Consider the following 26,165-nt stretch of genomic DNA (forward strand, 5'->3'; position numbering starts at 1 on the left):
TAAAATACAAAAGCAGCCATAACTGATCAAGATGAATCTCAAGAATGGTTTTTCAAACAACACACTGTGACCAGATCAATTTATACAAATGGAAGGAGAATCTTGGGGATTACAGGAGAGTTTTAATCCTGTGATTTACAGATATTTCCTAGTATTTCTTCCCGAGTTAGAAAGGGGAAAAACACAGTCATAAAGGGCAACAGAAAACCACACTTTCTTCTGGGATTTTGTTTTGCTTTTATTTTTAGAATTCTGACCGACCTCAAATGTTTTAAGCAAAATGTTTACATGAATATTTTAGGGGCACTGCTTTTTGCTGCTGTCAAATCCAGTTGTGCTTCAGGAACTGCAGAGTCATAGACACCTCTTGCTCTAAAGGAGTAGAGCAGGATTTCATTCCTAGTCTGAGGAAGTGAGCAAACAGGCTGGATAACTTCTTCTAGCAGCAGTTGGGTAAACAACCTAGGTGATACATAAAGATTACCACATGCAGGAATGACACGTGGTAAGGCTCTACTAGAGTGTTTGCTGGACTCCAGTGTTTCCAAGTCTGTTACATTTACATATGGATTATACCCTTTTGTACCAATGCAATGTATTCACATGCACAGACGTGTATTTAGAGACACACACACTTCTGCCTGCTGTGTTTCTTCTGTGTAATAAGAATATTTACTTTCTTTGTCTCTGTGCTCCTGAGAGAAGCAACCCATCTGAGAGGAGCTGGTGTTGTTACAGGTTGAATACATGAATTTTTTGTTGATGTCAAGGCAATAGGGAACTTTGTCCAAATTTCCTTTCCTCTGCTGACCTGTCAGCTGGACACCTTCCTTGAAAACCGTGCTGTAGCAATTTTACCATCAAGTTATTTACACACAATTGTTAATATTGAACAGATGAGCTTTAAAGGACTATCAGGATGTCCATAAAAGCACATGCAGTGAAAATCAGTTGATTTTGTAGCTCTCTTGGGAAATCTTTTATGATGAGTGTAAACCCAGCTCACTTCTGACAAAGCCTTTTGGTCCTAAGTAGATCACCCAGACCTTCAATGCTGCAGAAAGGATACAGTCTTGTAGTTTGAGCCACTGGATGTAGCTGTTTGAGCTGTTGTAGCTGCAAAATCCAATTATGAGACCAAAAGAGTGGGGTGGCAATTACATCATGACAGCTCATGGCAGCCTGGTTGACCACTGGGTGCTGTAGTTGTGCAAAATACAGTTTTGCAGAGTTTTCAACAGCAAACCCATTTAGAAAATGCTTCATTTTCAACTGATGTTACTTTGAAGATGATTATGAACACTTTCTTCAATCCCTGCCATGGTCCCAGGTGAAATCTGTCCCCTAGCATGAGCAGAGCTTTTACCTACAGCAGCAGCAAAAGTTGTATGAAAGTGTGTACACGCAGAAGCAGCTCAAGATCCAATTTCCATGAGGGCTCAAGGACTCACTTGCATTAAGCCAGTTTTGGAACAAAGTTTTGCAAAACTCCCATGAAGACTACAAACACAGGACTGTTTTACTTCATACACCTAGGTAGCCTCTTAAAGCCAAAAGAATTGCACAGGCTTAAGATCACCATATGCACACATGATCTGCTAGTCTAGGGCCATACAGGGGCTGGTAACTTGATTATGTATTCATACTTGCTGTAAACATTCAGGAAATCAGACACCTTCTGATCAAGGTCATTTTCCTGGAGTAGAAGTGTCATACAATCTCTTCCCTGACCTTACAAAGCCCAGTATAGCTCAGTACCAAAGAAGTTTGGCTTCTGACCCTGGTCTTGAGGGCTTCTTGAAGTAGGGGCCTGAGTGTGGCCCCTGATTTATAAATCTCAGAAGATAAATGTTTCAGAATGCTTTTAAATCAAATTTTGCTATTTTTCTGTTCATGCACACTGAAAAGGCTGAGTCCAAAGCCATATACTACCGGCATGCACATATCCCTCATTATATTTTCAAATAAATGTCATTCAAAAGTATGCATATGGAAAAACTGGAGAATAATGCATAAGCAATAATCATTACATAATGATTTAATCCAGTGATACATCATCGATTGTAGCACATGTAGCAAAGTGCTTGGGTTTTCAATTAATGTAACTGAGATAAAATACCTCAGAGCAGTGCTCTTGACATTTGATCAGTGCCATGTTTGGAGTTTCTGGAGAAGCCTTAAAGGTTAGTGCTATATTTCATCCTTCCAAGCTCTGCATTCGAAAGCTCAGTCCCACGAAGCATCACCTGGTGCCAAGGAAAGGCAGTCATTTTTAAAATCACATTCTGATATAAGCTGTGCAGAAGTCTCAGTCAGAATCTTCTTTGCAGACAAAATCATTGTCTTCAAGGGTGGCTTAAATCAGATGAAATATTTTTGAAGACAGGTGAGAGGAGAGGAGAGGAGAGGAGAGGAGAGGAGAGGAGAGGAGAGGAGAGGAGAGGAGAGGAGAGGAGAGGAGAGGAGAGGAGAGGAGAGGAGAGGAGAGGAGAGGAGAGGAGAGGAGAGGAGAGGAGAGGAGAGGAGAGGAGAGGAGAGGAGAGGAGAGGAGAGGAGAGGAGAGGAGAGGAGAGGAGAGGAGAGGAGAGGAGAGGAGAGGAGAGGAGAGGAGAGGAGAGGAGAGGAGAGGAGAGGAGAGGAGAGAGGGAATTGATAAGCCCTGGATTAGAATCTGGCCACCAAAAGAGCAAATGGAAAGAAATCCAACCAGGTAGGGCAGAAGGTGAGGTAAAAGATCAAACATAATTTTCAACCCATAATCATATAGGCTGAGAAGTAGAGAAACAAAACCAAAACCAAACCAAAACAAACAAAACACACACACAAACTCAACAAACAAAAACCCAAAACAACAAAGAAAAATAAACCCAAAAGCCCCAAGGAGATTCAGCATCCCCTGGAGGGATCTTGTGGACTGAGTCAAAATATCTGGAGAAGACAGGGGCTGGAGAGATAACAGCTGCAGGAGACCTGTGGATGAAGGGATGGCTGGTTTAAGGCAGTTACTGGGCTTTGGGCCAGGAGGAAACCCTCCTGTGGACCTTTCGTGCACTGTCAGCCCAGCAACAACCTGGCTGCAGAGGGAAGGATGGTGGGATAGCTGTGAGGGATGTGCTCCTTCTCCACAGCCTGAGCTGGCCTGGGAAGAGAGCCTAGAGAACAGCACCAAAGTACAAATAAGCAAACCTGGTCTGCATTCTGGGGGCAAAAGGGCTCAAAAATGGGGATTGTGATGAACACCTGCTGCAGCTGTGGGGTGACTCCTGCCCCGAGCTGGAAGAAATACAGGAGGAGAAGAACAGAAATATCACTTTGGTGATACCCTTAACAGGAAGGCGAGTACCTGGCACTAGAACTGAACAGAGTCTTGTGAAATGACAGTGGGAGGATGTGTATGCAAGCATCATTTCTGGTGAAATACTGGGGCAAGGGGCTCACTTATTGCTGAAGTCAGAGCTGCTGAGAACTGATGTCAAGCCATGTGCTGGCTGGAAACAACAAACTGTCCTACAGGCAACTGTTGTGACTCCTTAGATGACACAGTCCTTGTCCTAAAATGCTGTCCTTCATGGATTAGAAGAGAAAAATACATATGTAGAAATACTAAAAATACCTCTGCCTCCCTCATGCCTGCCTGACAAAAGGACATCTCCAGCAGGTGCACCTACGCAGCAGGCACAGGTCTTGCAGAGAAGACTCTGTGCTTGCAGTGCTCATCCTCACACAGCAAGAGACAGTTAAAAATAGCTTGTACTACACAAACCTCTTAAAACAAGTCAAGGAGGACTTACAAAGACATCTCAGGTGCCTTTTTTAAATATGCAGCTGTGTATGCCTTGTTTTTCTTTCACTAAAGAAATCAAGAAGCAATTGGAGGACATAATTTGTAGTGTGGCTATAAGATACAAAACAAAGCATCAGATGGCCCCCAAAACCATGATTTTTACCTGTGCTTCTAAGGTGGGTTCTGATGAAAGAATAGAGATTTTTTATTTTGTGAGGTAAAACTTTACCAACTTGATTGTCATCATGTAGTCAATAAATCAAGACAGGGTTCTGAGGCAGTTCACATGTAATAGATGTTGGGATTTTTTCAAACACAGTAAAAAAGCCTTTGAAGATTAACTCCTGGATTTCATAGAATTGCATTGCAGAAGTAACTATTTAGCACCCTGCTAAAGAAATCCAAAACAAGGAATGGGATGAACATATATATTTATGAAGATTTAATAGTCTGAGCTGGGAAAGGAAATACTGCTGTATTTGAACATAGAGCCATAATGAAAGAATAAAGAAGCAAAAAGTCTGTAGAAGCAGCTTGCATTTCTCACTGAACCAGACTCTTAATGTCTGTGCCCTTTGAAAGAAGAGTTTCAAGCAATACTGATGACATCTGTTTTGTTCTCATTTCTGAACCTTCTTGCCTGTAACAGCACAGAATAATCACAAATTCCTTGTGCTCTTGGCTGCTTGCTTTTAAATTAGCATTCCAAGTCAAAATAGAGTTAAACACAGTCACAGACTGGCAGATTTTTAGGTTTTTGCTCTTCAGTCTAAAATTCTTCAAAGCCTTATTCTTCTCAAAGGAATAATTAAAAAGAAAAAGTGGTCTTCAAGTGCTAGCAGAGATAGTCCTTGCAGAGGAGAAAGGTCCTATGTCTGGACTGCTTGTGCAAATCTAGTCCCAAGGTTACTTTTTAGTCCCAGGAAACCTTGGGATCTTGTCACACCAGAAATGGGTCCATCCAGGCCAAGCTGCTGTGCATAGGAAGGACAGGATCAAGCAGCTTGCAGGACTGCTGACAGCTTTGAACTGGGCAGAATGAGAAGCTTTCATGCCTGAGCTATCAGCTGGGTGTCCTTTAGAGCTCTGGATTAACACCAGGCTGAAGGTGAAATGTGATGGGCATGTGTGCAGTGGCTGTACCCTCATACTTGTAGACTCTCCTCATGCTCACACATACATATATATGTGTGCATGCCTATGTATGTTTGTATAAATACACTCAATTTCTTCATAATTACATTGTTTACATGTAATATATAGTATATGTAGTCTGCAGTGTGCCTTTTATATACAGCTCTCCCTGTGAGCACAGTGTCTGTACACACACACACACACACACACACACAAGCACAGCATTATTTCATTTTCCAGTCATACTGGAGTTTCCATGGTCTCATGGGAAGGACACAGTAATGCAGCCAGACCTTGTTTGGGCTGTGAAGGACTGCACACAATCTTCTCAAGAAATGCTTGTTTACAATTTGTCAAGTAAATTATTATGTACAAGGCTGCAAGTACCAACAGACACTGATTTGGCAACCTTGGGTTGGAGCAGGTGATAATGAACAGCTTTGTCTTAAAGCAACTCCTGACGCGTGAGATGCTCCAAAGATTAGAGCATCACATTGTTTCCAACGAAATGAGATGGGAGCATGATGCAACCCACTCTGACAAGGGATGAAGCAAAGGAGTGGGTGTTCCTTGGCTACTGGCAGTGGGGACTGCACTGATGTCTGGTGCCGTGTGCTGGAGCAGGAGCTCAGCACACAAGCCAGATTTGCCAGCCAGCCCTGGGTGTTGTCGCTACCTGCCAGATCTGGTCTTTGATGACATTCCCATCAAAAAATCACAGTTGGCAGAGTTCCTCCAGATAAGTGGAGATGACCCTCATGCCAGTTTATGCCCTCAGCAGTGAGGTTCCAGGCAACCCTTCATCCCAGCTCCACATCACAGTGGCTTCCTGCATATTTACCAGTCACTATTCCCTCTGCAATTCCACTACACAGGCTTGGAGGTTACAATAGTGTTCACAAAGACAAATAAGGAACAGGATTCTCCAGTTTATAGCTGATATGTTTTAAATACACCATAAAAATCTGTTCTGTTGCTCAGGTACACACTGAGAGCCACAGAGCCAGCAGCTGTGACACAGCAGGTACCACAAGCACTGGATGTCCCCAGGGGGACGAGGAGTCCATTGGCTGCCCTACAGTCACCAGCAGAAACTGTGCTCCTGCACAACATTCACCAACATTGAACATGGTACAGTATGAAAACATACAGAATTCAAACATTGCATTTCAGATTTGCCTAGGTCTGAGCTGTATGATTGCCTCTAACCATCAGGCCAGGAAGAACAGTGAAGGTAATTGCTTGAGTTATTACCTAATTCCCTCAAATTAGTCCTTGATTCACTTCCAGTATCTACAGTTGAATTTGAGGACATCCTTCAGAGAAACATTGACTGGAAACTTCTCCAGGGATGGCACATGTATGACAAACATCAGCTTCATTGGTGAAAATAGTATTTCTTTCTTAAACCTATCTATCAACTGTAAATGCAGAAAGTTGTTGTATCTTTACCTGTAACATCAAAACCCTTATAGAGGGTTTAGAGAAGAAGATAGGCAGACTTTGGATCTCCTGTAAGAGGTCCTTCAGGCCTTCAGACAGTATTGGTCTATGCAGAAATTTCTCAGATTTTTTTTTTTTTTTGTATCTCTCTTGGAATGTGAAGTCCAGGACTGGACAGCACATTCCAGTTGCACCCACACCACATGCAGAGGCAGCAAACCTTACAGAGGTCCTGCTCAGTGACAAGCAGGGGACTGCATTCAAGAACAGCACATGATCTCCACATCATATTACAATTTCATTACAACTGATTATCTAGCAGTAAGTCCTAATCTCTTCCAGAATTACTGCTCTGCCAGACAGAGCACCTCATTAGGCAAACATGACTTGTGGTTTTTCATCCCTAGATACGTTGTGTTGTATTTTACCAAACTGGAATACCTATTATTTGCTTGTGCCAGTATTTTTAACCAATTCCCGCAACATTGTCAAGAACAATTGTTTTCTTCTGGATCTCTCCTGAAAAGACAAAGATCAAGCATCAATTTTGTCTTATCTTTTATCTCAGTCTGAATACCAGTTAAGATTAAGCAAGCTTCCTTACACAAATCTAAGTGCATTTCTCTAACATCATGTTTATCAACAAAACTTCTCAAACTAATCTAAAATTACTTGTAAAATTAAAATGTAATATACTTAATAAACTTAAGTTGTACAACACAAATTCTATTACCTTTTTGTAATTATTTATTGGTGGCTCACTCCCTCGGTTCTTCCAGTATTGTTGGGGACTGGCTGGTTGGTAATTAGGAGACCTGATGCACCAAGCATCCTATGAACTGAGCTCTCACCCAAAGCTGAGACAAGGCACTGCTGAGATTTGAGAAGTGGCACAACTCACACCACATGTGTCAATATTCCAACCAAGAAAATAAGTGTGAACTTTTTAAGGTCTGGTAGAGCTTGTCTGATGCAGCAGGGCAGAACCACAAATTCCCTCTGCAGTGGAGAGCAGGAAGGCACCGTGGGCTCATTCTTGCCAACCCACACTGCCCACAACTCAGAATTCTATTCCAGCCCTCATCACCATGAAATGCAGCTTTATCCTCCCTGCCTTGCAGACCTCCAAACCAAGGATCCCATGGCCTGAGGTTTTCAAAATCACTAGTTACATCCAGTGACTCTAGGGTTTTTTCACTGGCAGCCATTCTGGCTGGACTACTGGTCAGCCTGGTGGTGTGGCCAGCCACAACCACCACAGCCATTCCTTGTTTTCTATTACATCCCATAGCACTAAAGCTATAGGCAGAAAACAGGCTCCTGGCCTTCCACATGGCCCAGCAAAGAGGCCCCATGTTCCAGCCACATCCTGGAGGCCTCCCCAGTTTGTGAGACCAGACCCCTGGCATTGGTCTTGCATGTTCAAAGCTCCTACTGACCAGACTGGGCTGCAGGGGGAGGTCATGGTGATGTCCTCACTGTGGGCACACTGCTTTGCACATGTCAATGACTACAGGTAATGTCGAGAACCCCAGAACAACTGAGATGCTAATTTTGTCTGGCATTGCTTGTTCATACCCAGAATGGGTGTGGAAATAGAGTAGCAACGATGGGATGATGCTGATCTCCCCATTTTGTGTGAGAGGTGATGAGAGGCACAGGCTGTGGGCTAATGCTCCTGCCTGCTCCCAGGGCAGAGAGAGAGCAGGGCTGAGTAAGGCCCCTTGTCTACCCCATGTCTGCCCACTCTGGGTTTCCCTGGCAATGAGATCCATGGGCAGGCTCCATCTGCCACCCAGGCTGCACTGGGCAGTCCAACATATCCAGGGGTACATGGAGGAGTGGTGCCATGAGCTGAGGCTGTTCCAACACCTGCATCCCGTGAGCCAGCAGGAGCAGCCTGTGGTGGCACTGCACATGGCCATGGAGACAGCAGGAGGGAGCAAGGCCATGGCTCACTGTGGGACTGTGCTGATTGAAGGCCCCTGGTCTTAGCCCAGATGGTTGGCCAGTGGCTTCCCTGAGAACCGGCCCTGGTGACTTTGATGAGAGAGACTGCTTGATCCAGTTGTTCAGAAAAGCAACTTTAATGTAACAGCAAAACAACAAACTAAACAGCGCACACAGTATGAGGAACAAACCAGATAAAGCTGGGGTCCAGGGTGTGCAGGGATACTTGAACATTTCTGAAAGGGGAGGGGGTTAAGGTGGGGTCTGAGCACAGGATCCAACAGGAAAGAGTGATTTGGAATATTACAATCAATGCAGCAAAAATTATCCAATGACAACACAGAGAACTTGGAACTTTCTAGTAGTAATTCGAATAGCTGGATTGGAGGATCATAGGTGGGAACTTCTGCTCACTCTAACTTCAAGAGGGTTTTTCCCACGGCCTCAAATTGAAGTTTCCTTCATATTTAAACTAACCCAAACAGCTGATGAAAGGCAATCCCCACCCATTTTGCTGCCTTTCTCTCTCTGTGTAGACATACATACCTAAAAGACAATAAGCAAAACATATATATATATATATATATATATATATATATACACACAAACACACACACACACACACACATATATATATACACACATATGGAAAACCACCATATTCATACATAAAACCAAAAACATCTGCATACTTCACAAACACACACACACATCCCAGAATATAATGGAAAATCTGTTTGCAGTTTTCTGGAGCCCCCACAATTAAATCATGCAGAAAGGGGATAGCATAAAGCCATAGTCTGAAAGCAATTTACCTTTCAGCTATTCTTTGGTAAAATGAGTGGTGTTTGCTTAAAGATAATTGTCATTGTTTAACCCCAACTAGCAACTGATCCCACACAACCAGTCACTCACTCCCTCAGGTGGGATGGGGGAGAGAATTGGAAGAGTCAAACTAAGGAAACTCATGGGTTGAGATACAGACAGTTAATAGATAAAGCAAGGTTCCTGTGCACTCAAACAAAACAAAGCAAGGAATTAATTCACCACTTCCCATGGGCAGGTAATTGTTCATCCATCCCCATCATGCATTATAGTAACTGGGGAAGGCAAACAGCATCAATCTTAACATGCCCCTTCCTGCTTCTTCCCCCAGCTCTATGTGCTGAGCATGATGCCATGTAGTCTGGAATATCCCTTGGATTTGTTGGGGTCAGCTGTCCTGGCTGCATCCCATCACAACCTCTTGTGCACCCCAGCATCCTCCTTGCTGGAGTGGGGGGCAGAACAGGCCTTGACTTTGTGTAAGCACTGCTCAGCAATAATAAAAATATCCTCAAATTATCAACACTGCTTTCAGGACAAATCCAAAATATAATCTCATACCAGCTACTCTGAAGAAAATTAACTCCATACCCCAGCCAAACCCAGCACAGTAAGGCTGCACTTATTTGCCAAAGAACTAGCTGAAGAAGTGTTGTGAGAAGGTGGAGTCGGAGAGGAGAGTAATAGAAAACTCCCCTTTTCATATTGCTATGAAGGAGAATGAAACATTCTCCTTGCCAAGGAGAATGTTTTCTACCTCACTGCCTTTACTCTGCTTTTAAGAAATTCTTGGTGATCAAATAATACTCCTGTGATCTAGTGTGTGAAGGCACCTTGAAGTTCTCTTCTTTGGAGGTTTCATGCATTTAACTGGAGGGGTGACCAGGGCAGCTTCCAGGTAGAGCAGGTGGGTGCTCTTTGAAGGCATCCCTTAGGACTGGGTGTCCTTGGGTCTGCTCTGACTCTGCAACTCCTCCAGGCCAGAAATAGAAATACAGTCCAGAGCAAAAGCAGTCAAATTCTGTATAAGCTGTCAAAAAAATCATCAGCCTGGGTTGTTCCAATGAGCAGGCTGGTGTGAGAGCCCAAGCAGGAAGTAGTGCTGCAAAAGTCTCAGGAAAAATAACTCGCCTGTGACTTTTCTGGTGGGTAATGTCTCTTTGAAATAGAGCTCATTTCCTGAAGAAACTTCCTTCCCTGGGGCCTGGCAAGGAGGACAAGGTGGCCAGCTAAACCCTTTGCCTGCACAGCACAGCACAGATGATCATGGACATGCTGGGACAGATGCCATGGTCCTTGCCTGAAAGGTCTAATCAGGCCACTGGTGATGACAGACCAGAGCCTCAGCAGGCTCATGCCAGAAGTCAAGGTAAGGGATGTCATGTAGAGTCTGTCCATAGTGCCAGACATGGTCTTGGCATGGGAATCTCTGGAGCAGGGAAGCTCTTGTGAGAGGTTTGTGATGTTGGGGCTGAACTGCAGGGTCATTACTAATGAAGGGCACTCCTTGGCCTATGGGGAGAACAGTGAAGGTTGCATGTGCATCCAAATTGGGCTTTATGTTCACTTTACATAATTAAATGTTGTGATCTTTTTGGTTTCCAGTTTCTAGATACTTGCCTTGTCTGTGCGTTTCTCTAATACTGTAGGAATTTTTCTCAGATAAGCTCTGACATTTGCCTGGGCATTTGATGGGGCTGTGTAGCCCCAGGAAAGCCCCTTCTGGCCAATTTTTCCAACAGGTCGCAGTGGAAGAGACAAGGCTGCCAGCCCACCAGGGGCCCTTTCACCACTGCCTGCTCAGTGCCACACAGATCAACCCAAGCTCCTACACATTGCAGCCAGGCTGGGAAAGCTTGTCCTTTACTCTGCTGCCCCCAGAAAATTGTGATAGAAGGCATTTGGGAAGACCTCTTCACCCCAATAACCCTTCTGCTGTTTTGTCTGTACTAACAGGTGGCTTTGCTGGATCTAATGCTCAGGGTCAAACACAATTCCACCAACCCTGCCATGCATGGGAGTGACCTGGGCCACAAGCAGAAGCAGCCCCTTGTGCTCTCCCCTGTTCCCACGGGGGAGCCCAGCTGCCTCCCTCCTGTGCTGCCTCCCCTGCCATAACCCAGCCCAACTCCTGCATCCAGCGTTTTGTGGAAGAGACTGTCTCCTTTGATCTGCTGATCTTTGATCATCTGATATAACTAAAGATCCTGAATTAATGCTGCTGTAGTCTCACAGGGAGCCCAAGTTCCAGATATTCTGTTTGGTGTGCTGCTGAGATCTCTGATAGCAGCATTTTTGTGACTGGTTAAATAGCAAGTGTATGTGGAGAGCAGGGTTGATGGGAAGGTGACTGTAGTCCCTGTTGCAAGAATTTGGCTAATTATGCAGGAGCAGCTCTTCTGCTGATGTGAATTGTCACAGCCCTGCTGGAAAGCACAAGCCATGAAAATTCACATCAGCTGAAGACACTTCCCATCAGCCGAGAATTTGCTGCAGCTTTGTCTCTCTAATATAAATATTTATGTGGATGGATCTTGCTCCATCTTGCAATTTTGACAGTCTATGAAATACCTACAGCTTCAGGTAGGTACCTGAATACCTCCTCACCCCTCTGCTTTATTAGAGCTCCTATAGATAGTATTATAAACAGAGCTGTTGCCTGACAGTCAGATTTTTATTTGAATCTTGGTTCCACAACAGGCAGATCATATTACTATTGGCAACAGTTAACATGCTTCTGAATTGCCTTTGCTATCCTTGTGGATATAAGAAGCACAGATTCATTCTGAAGCATTAAAAGATCCACAAAATAATGTACATTGCCAGTTGAAATCTTCCCTATGTCTTGCTTATTGTCTTTAACAGAGCACACAAATCAACCTGTTACATTTTTAGGGCACCAGCTGCTTAAAGCCTAGAGATCATGGTGGATATTTAAAGAAAGGGCAGAAAGAAATGGATCGCTATTTTTCCAGACATTTTCTGAGGAAATGCTTGTGAGTATGGATGGGAGAGTAGAGACATGGCATCACAGACCACGTCAGCTGGAGTAGTACCTCTGCTCAATACCAGGCTGAGGCCCACAAATATTGGGGTTTAAATTTTTGGGGCCTCCAGCTGCACCCCCAGGCAAGGCTGGGGCTGGCCCAGGCTGTCAGAAGGAGCTTCTCAGTGTCCATGTCACAGAAAAGATGCAGACATGGCTCCAGCCTGGGCTGGCTCTATCCAGTATTCACACAACACATCTAGCATTACCAAAGGCATCGTGTCCCATTAAATGCAGAAATGCTGAACACCAATCTCTTTTACCTAAGGCAAACATGGTAAATTGAATTCCCTCATGTCCCAAAAGAGGATTTGAAAGCATATCTTCCAGGACCCATGTTCTGGCAGCTTGTGGATGTACCCTTGTGCTGAAGCTGCCTGATAGCATAAAAACAGGTATCAGACATCCCAGGGATGTCAGAGAAACAAGAACAAAAGTAGTTGACATTGGTCTGGTGGTCATTGTACTCCCCCAGTCAGAAGATTCCCAATTTATTTTCTGTATTGCCCAGGCTGTCCCTCCGTGGTAGCCTACCAAGTCTTGGGATAAAGGAGAAAGAATGGGGAGAAAGTCTCAACCACCTTCTCCCTCCTGGGCAGGCATTTGGACTGGGTCTGGCCGGGATTGAGCCAGCTTTCCCCAGAGCAGCCTGTACAGTGCTCTGCTTTGATCTGCAGCTAAGCCAGTGTTGACAGCACACCAGGGTTTCAGCTATTGCTGAAAATGCTTGCACAGCATCAAGGCTTTCTCATTTCTGCACTCTGCTTTCCCCCAGTGAGTAGCCTGGCAGTGGGCAAGGAGCTGGGAGGGAACACTGCTGGGACAGCTGGTCTGAACTGGTCAAAGGGATATTCCATGTTGTATAGCATCATGCCAACATCAAAACTGGGGAAGTAAGAAAGGGATATTTTGGGTTTTTAAAGGTGCTGTTGCTCAGTGAGTGGCTTGCCATTGGCCTGTTTGTGGGAGATGGTGAGTGATTTACTTTGTATTACCTGTGGGTTTTTTATCTTGTTCCTCCACTTATTAATTGCCTTGATTTCAATTCACAAGTTTTCTTGATTTTGTTTTCCATATTGGAAAGGAACATATTTTTATGCTGGGATCTGTGGAGTAATGAGAAATATTTTCAAACATAGGAAAGGACACTTCCAAAGAATAGAAGAACTAAGAGAAAGCAAACCAAGGTCTATGGAAATATGATGTGTTACATTCAAAGGACCATCTAAATTTCCTGCAAAAAGAAATGACAATGGCATGCATTAAATATAAGTCAGAGCAAAGTAGGCGAGAAAAACAGTGTACGATGGTTCAATTTACTGAAAAAAAAAGCATGAAGGCTCAATTTTTATTCTCTATTTCAATGTAATTGTAGAAAGAGAAAATTTATTTTCCTGTGAGAAAAAAAAACCCAAACACATTAATGATTCCTTCTTTTCAAAAGGAAGCAGGAGAATGCAATGTGACAGGCATAAATGTGTGTAATGTCTAAGAATTCTAACTTGAAAGATTTCAAGGCAGTGACAACTGAAAACTCACAGTAGTAGTAAAATCACATTCCTAAGATGCTGAGAATAATTGGATTCATATTTAGATTTCAATTAAATTATGACAGAAGAGAAATCACTCAGTCAAGAATATCAGTACTTGCCAAGGACAACAACTTGTTTTTCTTGTGAACATTATCATTCTTCCTTAATGGGGGCAGGGAGGAAGGGAGTGGTCTGGTGCTAGCATGAAATGTAGGTTCAGTTCTTCATAGCTGTCCTCTGTGCAGAGTCCTCCTTTGTCCAGACAAGCCCTAAGCTGCAGAACCCAAAAAAAATTTTCTTGCCCAACTCCCACCAGAATTGCAGTGAGGCACAGGCAGGAGTCGGGTGCTCCTCACCTGGGCACTGAGCAGCTGCCTCTCCTCACTCCTTGGTGTTTCCACCTTGGCTAAGCTGCTGGGAAGGCCAGTGCCATGAAAACCAAGTGTACCCTGGGCATCTGTGAGTTAATCTGAGAGGCTCCTGCTGCTGGCAGCTGCCCAGCAGCTACAAGAGCCAAACCCTCAGCCCTTGGTTAGACAGTAACCCTGGTATCCCAAGGCACTGGTTGCCTCCAGGGGGTTCCAGCACTGATGGCTCTGGAAGAGAAGACCTGGAGCCACCACAGCTCATGAGATAACAGGTGACAAACAGCTGAGGCTCCTCAGCACAATCACAGAAATTAGGATGTCAGAATTTTTTTATTCATTTAGATAAAATCAGGTAGGACTGGAGCGGATGCCAGGAAATCAGCTGATCCAACTTCCTGCCCAGTTGCCCTTATAGCACTTCTGAAGAAAAGCTACAAAACATTTTCTTAAATAACTTCCAGGGATGAAGGTGCTTTTGTAGGAAGCTCAGTGTGGGTAAGGTGTTTAAAGTGTTGCAGAGAGCAAGGGATCAGGAGTGTGGCTAACTCATGCCCAGAGTGAAGGGGAGATCAACCATTTCAGCCCCTAGGGATGTCCCAGTCGCTGACCCACAGCAACATGTGACACGTCAGAAGTTCAGCAGTGCAGAGGCAAGCTATGGAGCCATAATACAAAGTCAGGGAACATGTCACACAAGGGCATTCTAGAAAAAGAAAATAAAAGCAGAACTGGGTCCTAGTTGCAGTCCTGCCTGTTATTTCCTGTAATCTTGAGCAGCTCAGCCCTGTGCTTCAGTTTCTATATCTGCAAACCAAGGCAAATAGCATCTCCTTACTTCAACATGGACATTGCCATCATCACCACAAAGAGCTAAGGGTAATTTTGTGTCATTAATATTGTCTGATTCTGTGTTATCCTCAATATCCATGGATGTGGCAAGATAAGATCACAGCCAAAATACTTTTTTTTTATATGCTAAATGGCCCTATGTAATGGGACCAGATGAAACAGCAGCATCTGCTTAACTCAACCTCAGCCTTCAGAGAGTGTAAGCTGAGCTTTCCTTGTGCAGCATGAAATTTGTGGTGCAGTATCAACCGCAATCCCACAGGGAGCAAATACAATTCCTGCCTCATCTTGTTAATGAAAGTTGGAACATAGAAAAGCTTCACATGGCTTCACCTCCTCCTCTTCCTCAGTCACCAATAAAAATACCTGCCTGACTTTACTGGTAAAACATTTTCTACCACTGCTGACAGCCACAAAAGGCTTTTCTCCTTGAATTATAATTGTAATGCATTATTCAAGCAGTTAAGCAATGTAGAAAGAGCTAGAAACCTGCAAGAAACCAAACAGAGCCCCACACAGAATCCACATGACTTTGCATTTTTTAATTCAAAATTATAGAAGTGGCCTAGCCAATTGGGTTGGCCAAATTTTAAATCCCTGATATTAAATGACACAGCCATGACACAACTGGGTTTGCATAATGGCTTTTTACAAATGTGCAAAACATAGTTGATTTTTCCAAATGTTAGCCATGGCTATTTTTATCTCATAGCTAAACTTGAACTCCATAGGAAGGCTGTTCCACAAATATTGAATGTTTCACAGGCAATCACACATCTGGGAGGCTGTGGGCTATTTTATATTAATGGGCCCAGATATTTTCCCCAACAGATGTGGGATCCCCGTGTGACAAATTTAAGCCTTCTGATAATAGGCTTCACATTTTTTGGCTACTTACCTTGTACCAGTGGGATTTAATGGGCTGCAGGTTGAAAGCTGCTGATTTAAATATCAATCAAATTAATTCTGCAGAAGGATTTGTCATATTGTGAGAGAAAGAGCTCAGCCCCTGCAGATGCAGGGAGGAGGGGAGTGGAGGATTAACTTGTGTAGTTATGGCATGGTTATGGGAGGCTTGTTAGCAGGATTTCTTGTTTCACAGATCTTCTGGATGCAAGGCTGAGGGTTCACAAGACCCAGGAGTATCTAGTGAGGACTGCACCAGGCAGCCCCAGCCCCACAACAACCACCCTGATCTAAGCCTTCCTCTGTCCAGGGATTACACCTGAACTCTGTGGCCACAGGTAGAATTCCCATGTTCCCTATAGATCAGCATCATTCTGGCTATGACTGGACACTTCTGCACCTCTCTTGTGGTGTGTCCTCTTCAGCTGCCCTCTCCCCGCCTCTTATCCTGGGCACTTTTCCCCTGTCAGAGTGTCCAATCTGCATCCAGTCCCTGCTTAACTCTGGCTCCACAAACAAGCCTGCAGTTAGAACATCATCTGGGATGACAAATGTGATGTATTGAACACCACTTCTCCATACCACCTCCCTGATTTTGTAGACTCTTGGTCTGGGCTGTAACTTTGGGGCAAGTACCAGGTTAGACACCTGGCCAGGGGCATGCCCTGTATGTGAGGATGGTTTCCAGAAATGACCCAAATCAAATTGCATCCTTGTCCCAAAAAGTGGCACAGCTTTATGCTGAGGTTGCCAAGCAGGAGGTGTAACATGAATGTCCAGTGATAGCTCATGGGCTTTGATACCAGGGTGCAGCAACTTCAGGAGAGACCTTCCCTGGGCTGCAAGTCAAAACCACATAATACAGGTTAACAACTTGAGGGGAACCCATAGGATTTGTCTGTTCTTCTATGCATCCCTGTTTCTGTAACTTTTTCTTACATGGTATAGTTCTCAAAGTCCTTGAGACTTTGACATTGCATGCCACAAAAATTTGGGACTGCACACAGTTATCAGTCTGCAAGTCGGAATTGTATCTAAAAAAACATTGCCCATGGACCCACATCCTACAGACCATAAGGCAGCTTAGGAAGCACCAGGCTGCAATACTTGGTTGTTGCACAAATTCCAGAAAAGCGTTCTATGAACTAGATACCTTTGGGATTAGCCTATTACAAGTCCTTTCATTGAGGCATGTGATATAAAGCCTGATTTTAGGGTCAGAAGCTTTCAGTCTAAGCTGTACATGCAGCATTGTGCAAGAGGATGTACAAGGGAAAGAAACAAACTTCATTGTCGGACACTGACAAGTCTTTTGCTGTTCCTTCAATCTGGAAGATTTTACTTCTGGCTTTGAATTGTTGCTCAGATAATCTCACAGACTCTACTAATTTTCTGTGAACTTTGGTCCTGTAAATATCAACTGCTGTCAATTTGTATGATGTGCCCTATTTCTGCTTAAGGGTCTGAGTACTTTGAATCTTTACCTAAATAATGCAGTGTGACTTTTGTTTGGGAGGAGCCACTGAGAACCTTTCAGCTCCTGCATGATATGAATCACAAGTGAAACCAGAAAATGTGTGGCTGGAGTTAGTTTTATAACAGCAGAGGTTCATTACACAAGTGCCCAATCCTCTGCTGAAGTCAAGTGGGGACCTGTAAATGAGGAGACACCACTAGCAATGATGGGATGGTCAACAGGTTGTTGTCAGACCTTGCTTGCTCATTGACGAAAAAGAGTTGCCAAACTGGTGCTTTGCTCTTCCCCTCATCTCAGGCCCTGATTCAGTTGTGATACAAAGACAAGGACAGGGTTCCAGGTTATTTTGTTCCACTGTTTGCCAAGGGCAGTGGCTGGCTGTGGGACAGGGCAGCACTCAAGCCATGGCTCCTCAGGGGAGTGCCACTGAATCACATCCAACATAATCCTTCAGTGCTGCCAAACTCTTCCTGGAGGCACTGTCAGGTCAGGCTCGTCTAACCCCAGGAGAGGCTGCTCCTCCTCAGGCACCCCAAGGCAGTGCTCCCTGCTGTGTCAGGCTCTGAGATCCCATCTGGGGGACAGCCTGCACACCAGGGCCAGGCTGTGGCACTGAGCCCTGCTGAGGGCACAGGGACAGGTCAGCCCATGCCAGACGTGCTCTGGGCAAATGTCAGAGCTGGAGGCAGAAGCTCTGGGCACAGTAGTGGGAGCACTTGAGAAGCTCCCTGCTCCCACACCAGAGCCCCACTCAGGCTGCAAGCACCACAGCCAAAGGTTTTACCTGGCAGCTATGAGGGACAGTTCAAAACAGTATTTTTTTTTAGGTCATGTCAGCACAGGTTTCTGTGACTCCTGAGGCACCCTATGCTGTGCTGTGTGCCTAGAGCAGGAGCCCACCCAGCTGCACCTGCAAGATACATGGATACAGGTCCTTGCTGCTGGGGCTGGGCACATCCTCTGCTGTATTTCCCTTGGGATGAAGTGCTTGGAGGCTTTCATTTGTCCCTTGTCACCTCCCGCTGCTGTATGATGCTCATAGTTTCTATTTTAAGCAGAAGCAGTCCAAACGAATATGTCACAGTTGAGGTGACTCACGCCTCAAGAACACATTCCTCCAGATTTATAATCTGATTTTTGAAGCCTGAGCAGCCCCACTGCACACTCCAGGCATGCCTGAGTAACTTGTAATAACCCTCTGTAGAGGTTAAGGCAACTTTGTTCAAAGGTATTTCTTTCAGAGCAAGAAAAGTAAAATTGCCCTGGCCAAAGAGACATGACAGCACTGATCAATGAGGGACAATGCTGCTTTCTACAAGTAGAGACATTGTGGAGCACTGAGCTGAGGCATCTGTGTTTTGGAAGTGCCAGCCCATCAAACACAGTGCCCCAGTGTGCTCCTGGCCGCCCCTGCTGCCTGCCAGCCACCCCCACTATGGGTTTGGGTCCCCATGAACTTCTCAATGTCTCCTTCCACATTGCCATCTTCTACCCACTGTCACTGAAAGGACAAGAAAAATTCTGCAGCATCCATCAGGTGTTCTGGGAGGTCACTGCCTTAGCCCTGCCATGTCTACCACAATCTGTTGTCAGTGCTGAAATATTTGTCATCAGCAGGAGGGCTCAGCCTGTGCACACCCTGTGCCTGATTGCACCAGTGCACCCCTAGTGCTTAGGAGCAGACTGGCTGCTCTTCTGGTTTGGTAGCCTCTTCCAGTTTCTGGGCAGAGGCCTGAGAAATGACAGAGCTGGGCAGCGTGACAGGGGATCTGGACCCTATTTTCCTACAATAGCTGCAGAACAATAAAAATGTCAGCATGAATCAGCTGGTGCACAAAGACACTCAGGTCATTTGTGTGAATGAAATGTAACTCTACATTGTTTAAAGAACATCTGCCTAGTGACATCGTGCAGGAGTTTGACATCACTGAACTGAGGTTCAGTTTTTGCCTGCTAAAGGGCTTTTACAGGTGTCTTAAACCTCCCTAGCAATGTTTGCTGAAAGATGTGCTGAGAAGACAGTGGTCTCACAACAAGGGGCAGTGGATTAGCCCATATGCCTGATTCCCACCACTGGCAGCCTGGTGTGTGCCTGCAGAATAACTGGCACATAATGTCAGGGCATGGAGCAGGACTGCAGCCCAGGGAGCTGCTGCAGGTGCCCCTAGGAGCCCCCCATCTGCAGCACTGCCAGCTGGGACAGCTTCTGTATGAGATCAGGGTGCAGGGAAGCATCCTTACAGAGATCCTGACTGGGGAAGCACTGAGCTCAGAAGACCTTGAGACTCGTGGAGCACTTAGCTGAGGCTGGGGTAGCCTGCAGCCTCAGGGCAAATTTCACCATTGGGTGTATTGCAGGAGTCTGTGGGCATCTCCCATTTGGCACCAGCAATTACATCAGCAGCATGGCCTTGCCTTTGTCCAAAAGTGCACCATGAAGTAGTGATGTGAACATCCCCACTGTTTGACACAGTAGAAATGAGGAGCAGAGTTGCTATCTTGTAAGAAAATCCTGTAACAGTTCAAGTCACCCAAGTTGTAATCCTCTGTGTGGAGAGGTCTGCACGATGCGCTGCACGTGGGTGCACAGCTTGGGGCTCCTGCTGTCTGAAGGGATGTAAGATTTTTTTGTAGTGTTTTCTCTATGTTAAGATTCAACCCCAAATGGCAACTAAGGTACCACACAGCTGCTTGCTCCACTTCCCCTTTTGTCCCCCCTTCACTCTGGTGGAATGGCAGGAGAATCAGAAAAAGATAAAACTAGTGACATAAGAACAATTTAGTAATGAAAATAAAACATAATGATAATAATAATAATAATAATAATAATAATAATAATAAGAGAGAGAACAAAGAGAAGAGAGGAATAAAACCCCAGAAAAAGAAGTGATGCCCAATATAATTGTTCACCACCCCAAGAAGCCATCAGCAGCTCCTGACCGACTCCCACCAGTTTATTAACTTGACTTGATGTTCTCTGATATGGAATATCCCTTTGGCCTGTTCAGGTCCCCTGTCCTGGCCACACTCCCTCCCAGACTCTTGTGCACCTGCTCATTGGCAGACCATGAGATGCTAAAAAGTCCATGCCTTAGGGTCGACACTACTGACCAACATGAAACATCAGTGTTATCAACATCATTCTTCATACTAAATCTGAAAGACAACCCTGTACCATAGACTAGGAGGAAAGCTCTATTGCAGTTAAAACCAAGGCACTCTAATAAACAGGATTTAAAATTATACTTTACAGAGTCTGAGTGCCCTTCTTATGGGGTCTACCATGGACCAGCCCCTCCTGGTGTAGACATCAGGCACTGGGTGTCAGGCTGGTAGGAAGCATCTGCTTCCACAAATGGGGTTTCCTGGAGTGGCAGGGGAGCAGACAGGCTTTTCCATGGAAATTTAACCTAACATCAGTCATTTTACCAAGCTGGTGTAGCACTTCTTTTAATAACAGTAGTTATTCTGTTAGTTAGTTAGTCTGGCACATGCTTGAGCACCATGTTCTGCAGAAATGGACAATGAAAGTGCCTTTTCTGATTTTCAGCATGGATGACTGTTACAGGTTTTTAAAAAGGGAAAAATGTTATGAGAGGTGATCAATAAAGAAACTCCAGCATTTGGCAAACCACCTTTTCCACAAAGCTTCCAGTGTCCATGTTCTCTATCTAAATGCTGGCCAGGTTATTGCTGGATCAATCCCTGTGATGTTGAATCATTTCCATACAGAGGTGTTTTATTACTCCACTGCCTACAAAACTCAAAATATGATAAAGCTGATAAATAATAGATGAGATCTTTAGCTGTCACTGGTGATCACTCTCTGGAAGCCAGGAAAGCACTCAGCAGAGTGCCCTTGATTTGCAGTACATAAAAGCTTTGGCTTCAAGGATCTTAAACCAAAATCAGATCAGCAACGGTAATAATTATGCTCTGTTGCTACCTTTGCTATAAACTTCAGCTGCTAGAATGCAAGAAATAAGAAAAAAAATATATTAAAAAACCAAAATGTCCCTTGAGAATTGTCATTGCGCTGAGAATTGTCATTGCACTGAGATGGTGTAAATGAATTCAAAAAGACACTTCACTCTGTGAGTTAAGGAGCTTTGTTCCTGACCCTCTAACAAGGACATACTACTCATTGTGCTGTTCATGTTTATAATAGGTTGTCACCATATCGTGGCAGGAGGGAAACAAGGCTCTCTAAAAGAATAACATTCCCAAGTGGAAAAAATATTTTTACTTCTGTCACTTCTTGCATGTGCAGTTACAGAACAATTATTCAGAAGACTCTTTCCTTCATTCACCTTGTGTATTGATACAGTGTCAGGACTTAAAGACTATTTCCATTTTCTGTCCCTCTGTGCAGTCAGGGAGTCTACAAGTTTTTCTGGTATCTGTCCAGTCCTTCCATCTCATGATAAAGGAAACTAAATACAGGGCAGTGTGTGCACCCCATTTTGGCAGAAGAACTCAGGACCAGTCAGAGGATCTGGAAATTACTTTCCTCCTTTTCCTCCTTACTGCTGCCCTTTCTGGCACATTGCAACTTGAATCTCCTAAATTTTACAGTAAAATTTTGCATCACATATACTAATAAATATGTGGGAACTGAAAAAGGACAAAACCTCTTAAGGCTGTCCACAGTCTTCATTCCAGAAGAGATGTAGATACTTCTATCCAGGTTTCAACCACATATGTATTGGTGCAGCTTTTATTAAAACAATGTTGTTGAGTAATTTCTTAGAGCAAATTTATACAGCGGGTAAGTTAACTGATTCTATATTAGTCAACAGTCATAGCTAAAAAGAGCTGAGAATTTTCTAACAGAATGGTGTGCATGGGTAAACACAGTTGTGTTGAAACCCAGATACCCCAGGAAACAGGATGATTTCAGTGACATTTAATAAGAGAAGAGTGTAAACACCCATTTGGATAAGGCTAAAAGTTTTGTTTGGGCGCCACCAGAACAAAATATTTTTATTTCAAAGTCTAATTAAGATATTTCAATATTAAAAGCACTCACATGCTAAATATTTTAGCATTCAACATGCAAGATTTTAACGTACCAAAGTATTTTTAATTGTGATCTCATTTTGCTTCCTTTAATTACTGTCCTACCCATAACACCTGAAGATTCTTGCTCCATGTGCTGCAAATAAGCTGCCTCTGGTTTGTACCATATATCCCAACACAGTGCCTGGAAAATTAAGCTGACCCTGTAGTGAGGAACATGCACTAAAAGCCTTGAGCTGGAAACTAAACACATGACCATGAGCTGCTTTTTAAAAACCTAGCACTGCCTGAGGAACTTCATTCTTTTCCCACAGTCCTAGGCAACATTTCTACTGCAATACCAAAGTGCAAGCCCTGGGTCAGCCTCTACTTTGAAAAGTTTTACCAGGTAGCTGTTTTGGCTGAGAGTGTAGGAGTGTAGTTATCTCAGTCAATATTTCAGAAAAAATTTAGGAAAAAAAATTGTTGTTTTAGCTGTAGAAAAAAGAAAATAAAATCCCTGCTGACAGAGTGCTGCAGGTGTGTCCTTATTGCTGACTTGGCCTGAGGCCAAACACGAGGGCCCCACCCTATCTGTGCCTTACATCACTGAGGTTGGATCAGGACACCAGTGTCTGATGAGGAAATAAGCACTTTCCCAAAGTGGGGCCAGAATGACCTTTTTCCGAGGAGTCTGAGTGGAACAGTGGTAAGTTCAGCTAAAATTCTTGGAAAAACTGGTGTTGCAATAGCAGCATAAAAACCCTTTGCTTAAATCTGCTGGGGTCTTGGAAACCCAGATCACGTAGCTAAGACCCTGCAGAGCAGGTCAGATGGGATATGGCCACAGCCCAGATGGGAGGTTGTGGTCAATCCTTTGCAATATCCTTCCCTATCTGTTCTTACCTGTCCTTATGGGACTAGTCCACTAGCCCACTTTGTGTTCCTCCAACTTCATCTAATAGCAACCAGACAGTGGCCTCTCTTGCTGTCTAAACTCAGCTGAAATGTGACACTACTGAGAACTGATTAAGCTCACCATTAGATGAAAAATGTCAAAATTCTGAAGGCACCAGTCCAGGCAACCAGCCTAAGGCCACAGTGCCACAGAGCTGTGGACATGTAACCTCTTCTCCAAGCAAAAGAGACCATCCCCCGTCCTGGGAGAGCAGCCAGGCTGCAGGAAAACAAGAGTTGAGGTTCTGGCAAATAAACTAAAACCAGGTGGAACTGTTTTCCTCAGGAGCCCCCTTGGCATGCCTTCTCCCATCCTGTTGTGTATGGGCAAGAGGGTGCAGAGCTCCCACCTGAAACCAGGCATGAGTGCAGGGCCTGACACACAGTCTGTCACTGCCCAGTGAATACTCTCTGGTTACTTCAGGGCTGTTACAGAGAGGCAAATGATCTCCATGACCTTTCTGCTGAACAGCAAAGGCCCCAGGAATCTGGGTTCATTCTAAAGTAAATAGGGAACATTTCTGATTTCTCAGATGCCTGTGAGACTGAAACCATCTCCATTTGGGTGTTCCTCATGGGGATTTCTTCTTCAAGATCTGTTCATGCTACAAGAGGGTCTCTGTGCCTGTGTGGCTACAGCATGCAGCATCAGCAGGTCAAAATCAAATGCAGTTAAGACCAAATCCTTCCTTGTGCTTTAATTTACATCAACTTAAAGTGCTAAGGCCATGCTCATTATCTGACAGGGTCAGAGCAGTAGCCAGATCCTGGGGAAGCACTTGTTGCCAGAGTAAAAAAAGCCCAAAAAAAGCCCAAAAAGACAAAAATCCAGAGTGCCAAAGCGCTCTGCAGAAGGGAAGGAGAGGGCAACATGCCTGAACTAAGCAGAGGGCAGAAGACAACAATTACCTGAAAAAGGCAGTTTGGGCTCCTTTAGCACCATCTCTTTTCACAGTAAATCCAATGCCACCTCAGCCTTTTAATGCATCTTATTGCTTAATCAAATAGCACAGTATAGGTCCATCACTGCTCCCACACAACAGAGCTATTTACTTGGAACCAGCAGAAACATACAGAGCCCTCATGCCCAATTGTTACAGCCTGAATCCTGAGACAAAAGGAAAAAATCAGTCAGAAATTACTAAATCACTTGTTTCTTTGGAGTTTGGTTTTCTTTTTTAAAGTGGCTGGATTGCCTTCATCCTTTTGATCAGTGCTACAGATGGTTCTGAACTACAGAGCCAAAAGCCAGCCACACAGGCCCACATACCACAGGAACAAGAGAGACAACAAGAGGGTTGTTTTGACAGCAAATGCTGAAATTACAAAAGCAAACGCATCAGTTTGCTTTGAAAAGTCCTTAGTGGTGTTTATGCTGAAAAATCAAATGTAGTCAAAACAGCAAGTCTTAAAACTTCTGAATTGTTCCTGCAGTTATAAATCCACTCAAGACTTGAAGCAGCAGAAGCATGGATGCCTTGACAGTCCTTGGTACCTGTGTAGGCCGCAGATGGAGACCATCCAGCCAATACTACCCAAATATTGGATGGGGCATAAAAATGAAGGCAGGAGACCATTTCCAGAGCTAATGATGAGTCCCTGTAATTCATAATTAAACTAGGGATTGGCTTGTCTTTGCAAGCGATGGAGTGGGAACATGTCCCTGCCCTCATGTTTCACATGTCCAACCCACAGCTTCCTTGGCTGATTGGTGGTGGTTGCACAAAGGATGCCCAGTGCAGAACAAAGGTGCCTCTTTCAAAAACCTTTCAAAACACTTCTCCACCTCTCTCTTCCTAGGGACCAGGACTCATTACTAGGTAGAACCTGTATCTTCCCGAGTATAGTTAGGGCTATTTATGCTTCCACATTTTTTGTAGAAGTACCCTTTATTTTTCATATATTCTAGCATACCATTCAATTAGTTCATTCACTAAGTTTTCTGTGTCAAACTGAAATATTCCTGCAAGCTGGATAGCTGGTAGAAAATATTCTGTGCCATGACCAAGCAATCGAGAGGACCAGGATTCAGACAGTTATTTCCAAATTGGTGTATGTCAACAATACACTGGGAGAATTTAAGAGACCTTTGTGGCATTACTTGCAAAAATCACTGCAGGAACTTATCAAAAGCACATTGTAGAAGATGCTTTTACCTATAGAAACAAAGATGTGTTTGCGACCCATTGCTACAAATAAGTAGCTTTGATTCGTTATCTGGGTTTGCATGGGATCTTTGTGGGAGTTTTTTCAACTTGAGCATTAAACACAAACACACAACACAAGAAAAAAACACAAGAAAATGACCAAATGGTTCACTACCAGGCAGAGACAACAGAGCTGGATAACAGCTCCAACGTTGCAATAGTATAGAGTGATGGTGACTCTTCAGTGACCTTTAAAAATATATCTGGCCTTAGTTAAAGGTCCAGTCAGTGAACATCTGTGTAAAAGAACACTTTGTTTAAAGCTGAAAAGACAGCACGAGGTAACTGGTAATGTTATGAAGGCTCAGACACAGCCTGCAAGGGGGGTTGGTGGCTACATCCCTCCTGGTTTGTAGCCAGGAGGTACTTGTGGAGAACTGTAAGCTGGTCCTGCCTGCTAAAATATTGTGTCCCACAATCTCCGAATATTTTCTTTCCATTTTAAAGAAAAGGGGGGAAAAAAAACAAACAAAAACAAACAAACAAAAAAAACCCCACAACAATAATAACCCCAAAAAAAAAAACCTAAAAAAAACCCTAAGAAAACATTAAAAATCCCCCCAACAAACAAACAAAATATAGAGAAACCACAATTAAACAAAATCCCGACCCAATAATCAGTACAAACAAAACGCCAGAGAGCTGAGCTATGTTAGAATACAGTCCCTAGAACAAGCCGGCCCTTGTCC

General features: G+C 44.1%; 1 long non-coding RNA gene across 3 annotated transcripts; it reads right to left on the reverse strand.

The window, feature by feature from the left end:
* Positions 1-268: 268 nt before the first annotated feature.
* Positions 269-26,165, reverse strand: LOC135301701 (uncharacterized). Of its 3 annotated transcripts, none has more exons than XR_010363444.1 (3): positions 5,595-6,325; positions 2,120-2,246; positions 269-462 (listed from the first exon to the last, which is right to left on the reverse strand). It is a non-coding gene; the product is annotated as an uncharacterized LOC135301701 (long non-coding RNA). The 3 variants fall into 3 exon arrangements; XR_010363445.1 differs by lacking the exons at positions 269-462; positions 5,595-6,325 and adding exons at positions 13,178-13,288; positions 24,179-26,165 and having other exon boundaries at positions 546-2,246; XR_010363443.1 differs by lacking the exon at positions 269-462 and adding an exon at positions 546-1,366.

Source organism: Passer domesticus, chromosome 5, assembly GCF_036417665.1.
Source record: "Passer domesticus isolate bPasDom1 chromosome 5, bPasDom1.hap1, whole genome shotgun sequence".
NCBI classification, from domain to species: Eukaryota; Metazoa; Chordata; class Aves; order Passeriformes; family Passeridae; genus Passer; species Passer domesticus.